The sequence below is a fragment of the Callithrix jacchus genome, chromosome 4 (genome assembly GCF_049354715.1).
Source record: "Callithrix jacchus isolate 240 chromosome 4, calJac240_pri, whole genome shotgun sequence".
In the NCBI taxonomy this organism is placed as follows: domain Eukaryota; kingdom Metazoa; phylum Chordata; class Mammalia; order Primates; family Cebidae; genus Callithrix; species Callithrix jacchus.
This window is the reverse complement of record NC_133505.1, coordinates 16,512,749-16,520,187: the sequence shown is the minus strand read 5'-3', so window position 1 is coordinate 16,520,187 and position 7,439 is coordinate 16,512,749. Positions and strand designations below refer to the sequence as shown.

General features: G+C 41.8%; 1 pseudogene; it reads left to right on the top strand.

Moving 5' to 3' along the window:
• Nucleotides 1–6,179: 6,179 nt before the first annotated feature.
• On the top strand, nucleotides 6,180–6,247 carry LOC118153342 (U7 small nuclear RNA; annotated as a pseudogene).
• The last annotated feature ends 1,192 nt before the right edge of the window (nucleotides 6,248–7,439 follow it).

Below are 7,439 nucleotides of genomic sequence, written 5' to 3'. Positions count from 1 at the left end.
ACACAATCAACACCAGGACATTGAACATGGACACAGCTGTGGTTTCTTCTTCTGTGTGAGTCCCTTCTTCACAAGCCTGGGACCCTGGAGGATTTCATCTGATGTGTCGCACAGCTCTCATGCATGCGGTTAACCTAGTTTCTGACGTGGCTCAATTTCATCCCATGTGGAAAGAAACGTGCCAGTCTTTGGAGCTCCACAGCTAGGTTTGGGAGCACGCTGATGTCACTGATGATGTGAGGGTCACTCAGATGTACGTGGCAAGCTTGCTTGGTAAGCCGCACCATTGGGGGCACAACCCCCTGCTCTTTCCAAACTGTGACCGAAACTTATCTACATCTCGAGGTGTTCTTTGAGTGGAGGTTATTGACTCAAGTGAGGGTTCATGCAAACAAAAATGTCAGTCACAACACTGACTCTGTTTGAAGGAAGCGGGGAAGGAGGGGAAATGCTGAGGTCTTGGGAGCAGAGCAGATGAGGACCGACAGCCTGAGGGTGAAGAAAGGAGAAGGGGGAATTCCAAAGACACAAAACAGACTATTCGAAAATTGACTTCTTGGATTTTGTGTTGCCATAGCTCAAAGGAGAACTGAAAAAAAAAGTGGCTGAGGGGTGGACATGGCTTTGGGGACAAATAAGTGGAGTCTGAATTCTAACTGTGCTGGTCACTTGGAGATCTGACTCTGTACCTCAGTTCCTTCTGTTGTTGCCAACATGTAGAATAAACAACCCATCCTCATGATTGCTCACTGGCCCTTCTAGGAGTTTGTTTCAAGGCGTGGCGGGGGCATAATTGCAAGATCACGATGGCGAGAGTTTGAGTCCAGGGTTGTGTGAGCTCACTGCAATCCCTGGAGGTGAGATGCTAGGACTTTAGCAGGCACGGGAGAAGGGCATCATGTGCCCATGCCTGGAATCAATAGAGCATGAGCAAGTAATTTAAGAGAAAATAACTTGGGAGAAAATCCAAGTTGAAGCAAGGTAGGCTGCCTTAAGGAGCAGAGTACATTGTGTTGACTGGATCTTTCCAAATAGGGCCCCAGCAAGTAGGCACTGGATGCAGATGCTCTCTGAGCAATGAAGAATGGAGCACCACACTTGGATCTGGTCATTTAAACATTTCTTATACAGGCAGTATTCCTCCTCCTCCCACTCCCCTCCTTCTCCTTCCCCTTTTCCTCTCCCCATTCTTCTTCTTTCTTCTTTCTTCTTCCTCCTCCTCCTTCTTCTTCATCCTATTCCATCTCCTTCCTTCTTCCTTCTTCTTCTTCCTCCCTCTTCTCTCTTTCTTTTTTCTTTTCTTCTTCTTCAGTAATCGCTATATCCTTTGGGCTTAAATTGGTAGAGATTATTTAAAGCTATACATGAACATACAATTGGTCCCTTCTTCCTGATGTGGTAGTTGTGTATTTGAGTTTAATCATTCTAAATATAATATTTTACATTCAGTCGCACTGAATTTAATCTTGTTTGTTTTGGCCTCTTGTTCCAGCTTGCCAAGATCTTTTCGAGATTCGGGTCTGTTTTCCAGTATATTATTGTCATTCCCAGCTTTCTGATGACTCAAATTTGATATTCATGTTTGATAAACTTTAATTGACATAAATGTTGAAAAGATAAGGTTGAGATCATCTACAAAATCTGTAGCATTCCATTAGATATCTTCCAGTTTAATATCAATTCTGCAATCCAATCTCTGGGTAATTGCAAACAGCCAGCTATTGATCATCTAACCCAATATGCAGGATACACAGTCTACTCCTCTTTAATGGCAATGGGCATGCTGCGTAGGCCAAGCCTTTACCTCCCATCCGGTCTGCACCACCTCCCTTCCAAGGGAAACTGCTTTACCTAACCCCCTACTCAGGCAGCCTGGCTTTATATTCTGTCATCATGTCCCTTTGCTAGCTAACCCTGACTCCACAGCAATAATCCTATTACCTTTGGCCTCATGTAAAAAAACTGGATCAGCCATATCTCCTCATTTTAAAATCTGAACTAGGAAAGTAAAAAGAATTTTGTAATTTGCAATCGATCTGGAAGTGAATGGATATTGTGGGGTTGAGATGGGGCTGAGGCAAGCCAAGGCTTTGCCTCTCTTTCTGGAGAGAGAGTGATAAGGAGGAGGTTTTAAGCTTCTTGTATCTTAGATTACTCTGAGAATCTTACAAAAGCCACAGACTCTCCTCGCAAAGAAATGCGCAAATGAACAATTTGCTGGCTGGGCGTGGAGGCTCAAGCCTGTAATGCCAGCACTTTGGGAGGCCAAGGTGGGTGGATCACAAGGTCAAGAGATCGAGACCATCCTGGTCAATATGGTGAAACCCCGTCTCTACTAAAAATACAAAAAATTAGCTGGGCATGGTGGCGCATGCCTGTAATCCCAGCTACTCAGGAGGCTGAGGCAGGAGAATTGCCTGAACCCAGGAGGCGGAGGTTGCGGTGAGCCGAGATCACACCATTGCACTCCAGCCTGGGTAACAAGAGTGAAACTCCGTCTCAAAAAAAAAAAAAAAATTGCTTACAGTTTTAAGATGTTTATAGACCTTCCAAATTTTGGAGTAGTTAACCCTGGAGAAGACATAATAAAGCCAATAGTGTGGAGATGAGGAGGATATACAGAAATAAGTGGGGTTGGAGAGAGATGGACACCCCCAGACCTGCCTCATTTGCTGAGGTCTCAGGGTCTTGTCCAGACTCTTCCACGAAAACTCTTTTCTCCTGAGATAAATTTAGTGAGTTCCAGTTCCTGCAACTAAAGGTGCTTGCCTGAAATATTCAGGTCAGTATCTACTCAGTCATTGGAGTGATAAACCCTAGAGTCCCATCGCTAACTCTAGGCATTGCTTTCCAAAGCTCCGTGCTTGACCCATGACCCTTCTTACTGTACCGATATTCTGGGGTGAATCCATCCCTCTGTCTTGTTTATTGGGCCATATCTCCTAATGATTGCTATGCCTCTAGCCCAGAAAGCTTCCCAAACCTCAGACCCCAGCCTTAGACTCAAGTATCCAACCACCAGCTGATCATCTCTACTTGGTTGTCCCAAGCAGAGATGTGAATAATGTGATAAATAAATAATGTGAATGCAACATGTTCGAAACTGAACTTGTAGTTTCCTTGCAGACAACAACAGAAATAGAAAGCAGCAATTCAAAGAGGCCCACACGGTGGGGCTTCTCCACATATGCTTTGCCTTTGTTTTTTGTTTTGATCAACAGTATCCATTCCAAGAAGCCTAAGGACATCACAGAAACCCTTCCCTCACCTGAGTTCAGTTGAATCAATCACTCCATGTTGCCCATTCTGTTCTTTGGAGAGTCCTCAAACCTTTGTGTTTCTTCCTGCTCGCTACCACGATCCTTATTCCACCATCCTCATCCATCACCTGGATGAGGTTTGTTGCAAAATAAAACCCTAATTTGTCTCCCTGTCTCCAATCCTGACCACTCGAATCTGTCTTCCAGCTGCAGCCACATGCTCAGTTGAAGTTACACATCTAAGACACTCCCGCTTAAGGCTCTTTGGTAGTTCGAAGTAATCTATGAGATAAAGTCCACAAGTTGTACAAGACAAAGGGATCTCCAAGACCTGTCTCCTGCTATGTCCATCAGGCCCCATCTCCTGTCCCTTTCTGCCTGTTGCTTTATGGCTCCAGCCAACAGACCTTCTCACACTTCCGGCCCAGACCATCCTATTTCCTGTCCCAAGACTCTGCTGGGGATGTCCTTCTTCTCTAGGTGGAAGTTTTCACAGGTTCAGCTAAATTCCTTTGGAAGTAGGGGGAATGGTTTGGAAAGCTATATACATATTCACAACGTTACCGATGCTTTCCTAAAGAAATGAGGAAGAATTGTACCTCACGCAGCATATGGCTAAGCATAAAACCCCCTTTGAGGATACCTAATATATGGAATTTGTCTAGTGTTTACTGTCTAAAGTCCCTGTGTTTGTCTGATGGTCTCTTTGTGGCTCCTTTATGCTCCAGTGGCCTTTCCCCTGCAACGTCGCCAGCAATGCTGCCCAGCGGTTCCCTCCTCCCGTATTTCTCTTCGTCCACTCTAGTTTTTCCTTTTAAAAATAGAGAATGGTTTTCTTTTGCATTTTTCCACCAGCATCCTTCAGCTTAGCACTCCGTTATCAGAAGCAACATTTCTCTAGGGATGTCTTTGTTGGAAGGCAAGGTGAGTCTGAAATAATATATGAATTACAACTAATAAGTGAACTTTAAAGAACAAATAAATTTTAAATAACATAGTTTTTCTGGTTACAAAAATAATTTCTGCTCAGTGAAAAAATGTGGAAAATCACACAAAAAATAGAAAGGGAGTTATAACAATTTCCACATTGCTAACTACCACCAGCATAACATATGACATATATATATATTTTTCTCTCTCTCTCTCTCTCTCTCTCTTTCTCCCTCCCTCTCTCCCTCCATCTCTCTCTTTCCAGTTTGGTTAGAATCCCCACAAGATACCAGGAGGAATCTCTCCTAAGACCTCCTGGAAGGCTGAAATCAAGTCCAACTTGCAAAAAATTCTGACGAAAGTTGAATGTTTTCTTTTAATGGAAGTAAACTGCCACAACTAGGAAACCCAGTGGTACTCATTCCCTTCTTTTAAAAAAATTGATGGATTAAATATTTGAATTAGGTGGTGTATATATATATATACATATATATATATGTTTCTTTATTGCATTTTAGGTTTTGGGGTACATGTGAAGAACATGCAAGATAGTTGCATAGGTACACATGTGGCAGTGTGATTTGCTGCCTCCCTCCCCTTCACCTATATCTGGCATTTCTCCCCATGCTCTCTCTCCCTAACTCCCCACCCTCCACGGTCCCTCCCCTATTCCCCGCAACAGACCCCAGTGTGTGATGCTCCCCTATGTCCATGTGTTCTCACTGTTCGGCACCCACCGAATAGGTGGTATAGTTATGGGTCTGCAAGTTCTTTGACACTCTTCTAATCAAAGATAGAGTCTAATTTCTCTCCCCTTGAATATGGCTTGCTCTTCTTAGTGACCCAGTTTCTTGAGTATCCATCCTATTTTTTATGCACTTGCAAAAGATACATATTCTTTTCTCTCCTTTTCACTCATTGGTTTGTATCTTTTTTTTTTTCCAGTTAGCAGCATATACTGGAGATCTTTTGTTCTTTTTTCCACCTTAATAATATTTCCTTGCCCAGGTCCCTTTTTAGTGGGCTTTCAGGTAGTTTCCAGTCTTTTGCTCTTATGATGTTGCAACAAATAATCTTGTACATACATCATTTTGCATATGTGTGGGTACAGCTGTAGGATAAAGGCTGTGAAATGAATTGCAGGGTCGAAGGGCAGGCACATTTGTAATTTTAATAGATATTGCCATATTGACCTTTGCGGCCATTCAATTTATTTCCTCTCCAGTGATAAATGAGATCCCTTTACACCAAGGCTCACCAACTGAGTATGTTATTGGGATTTTGGATCTTTGCCAATTTCAGCAGCAAAAAATAGTATTTCGGGATAGTTTTAACTTGTATTTTTTTTGAGTGCTGTGAATATTTTCCATATTTTAAAGAGGCTTATTATATTTACTTTTCTAAGAACTGTTTATATCCTTTACTTATTTTTAAATGGATTGACCATCTTCAAAAATTTAATTTGCCTGATAACATGCATCGTGGGGAAATTAGGTCTTTGTCGTTGATGGAAGAACTATATTTTTTCCTGATTTTTCATTTGTCTTTTTGACTTTGCTTGTAATGTTTACTGCACAGAGAATTTTCATTTTATGTTTTCATGATAGAATTTTATTAATCTTTTTTTTTATAACTTCTGAATCTTATGTTGGAAAAGTTGTTCCCATTCTCAGCTTATTAAATCTCCTCTCATGCTTTCTTTGACTACTTTGGGATTTTGATTTCTTACCTTTGGATTTTATCTGGGTGTGACGTGTGAGGCATGGAACCAGTTTTATTTTTTCAAGATGGCTTTTGTGTTGATCCAACACCACTGATCAAATAATCCACTTTTCTCTTTACCATTTGGGATGTCATCTACATAATGTATTACATTCCCAGGTGTGTTTCAATTTATTTCTGGACTCTTCGTTTTGTTCCATAGATTTGTCTGTCTATTTTGAGGCAGTACCATCCTGTTCAGCTACTGCCATTGTAGAATATAGAGTTGAGTGTGACAGCTCTTTTAGAATTTATCTAACAGGGTTCAGGGTTTATAATTTTCACTTGAAACCATCTTCATCCCTCAAAAAGAATATGTACAGTGGGCCCTCTGTATTCACAGATTCTGCATCTGCAGATTCAACTAACCTCAAATTGAAAACATTCATGAGAAAAAAAAACAATAAAAATAACAATACAATGATGAAAAATATACACATTTAAAAAACAATGCAGTATAACAACTAATTATATCACATTTACATTGTATTAGTATTATAAGTAAGCGAGAGATGATTTAAAGTATATGGGAGGATGTGCACAGGTTATATGTAAACATTTTATGCCATTTTATATCAGGGACTTGAGCATCTGTGGATCTTAATATCCATGGGAGCCCTGGAACCAGTCTCCCACGGACACTGAGAGACTGCTGTATTTTAATATCTGGTATATATATTTCCCATTCATTGTTCTTCTTATTCACATTTTCTGAAATAAATTTTTTTTATTGGCCCATATGAAATTTTGAATTGCTATGTCTGTATTTTCAGAAATACAGATCTGAAGTTCATGTTTACCAATATTCTTAAAACTTGGATCCTAGGGCCCCTCCCTACCTCCCTCCCTCCCTCCCTCCCCTCCCTCCCCACTTCCTCCCTTCCTCCCTTCCTCCCTTGCTTCCTCTCTCTCTCTCTCTCTCTCTCTCTCTCTCTCTCTCTCTCTCTTTCTTCTTTCTGAGAGGATCTTGCTCTGTCCCCCAAGCTGCAGTGCAGTGGTGCAACCCTGGCTCATTGCAGCCTCAGTCTCCTGGGGTCAAGTGATCCTCCCACTGCAGCCTCTTAAGTGGCCAAAACCACAGGTGCATGCCACCATCCCTGGCTAATTTTTTGTAGAACCAGCATCTCATGATGTTGTCCAGGCTTGCCTCCAACTCCTGGGCTCAAGCAATCCTCCCAACTCAGCCTCCCAAAGGGCTGGGATTACAGGTGTGAGCCACCATGGCTGGTCTGGCCACTCTCTTCAGCTTTTTATCTCTTTCACATTCAATCCTAAATGGTTCTCACTGGTTGGTGAGAGACAATTCTAAGAGATACAACTTCTATTACTCCCTGAAGGTGAAATTATTAGCAAGATCAGTCAAAGAACCCATGTTTTTGGAGTACATAGTATTTGTCACGTCTGGAGACTATAAATCCATCACTAGTCATGGACAGATGTTAGGAGAGCATCAGTAATACCCTCTATCTTGTGGAGCAGCCTGTAGTA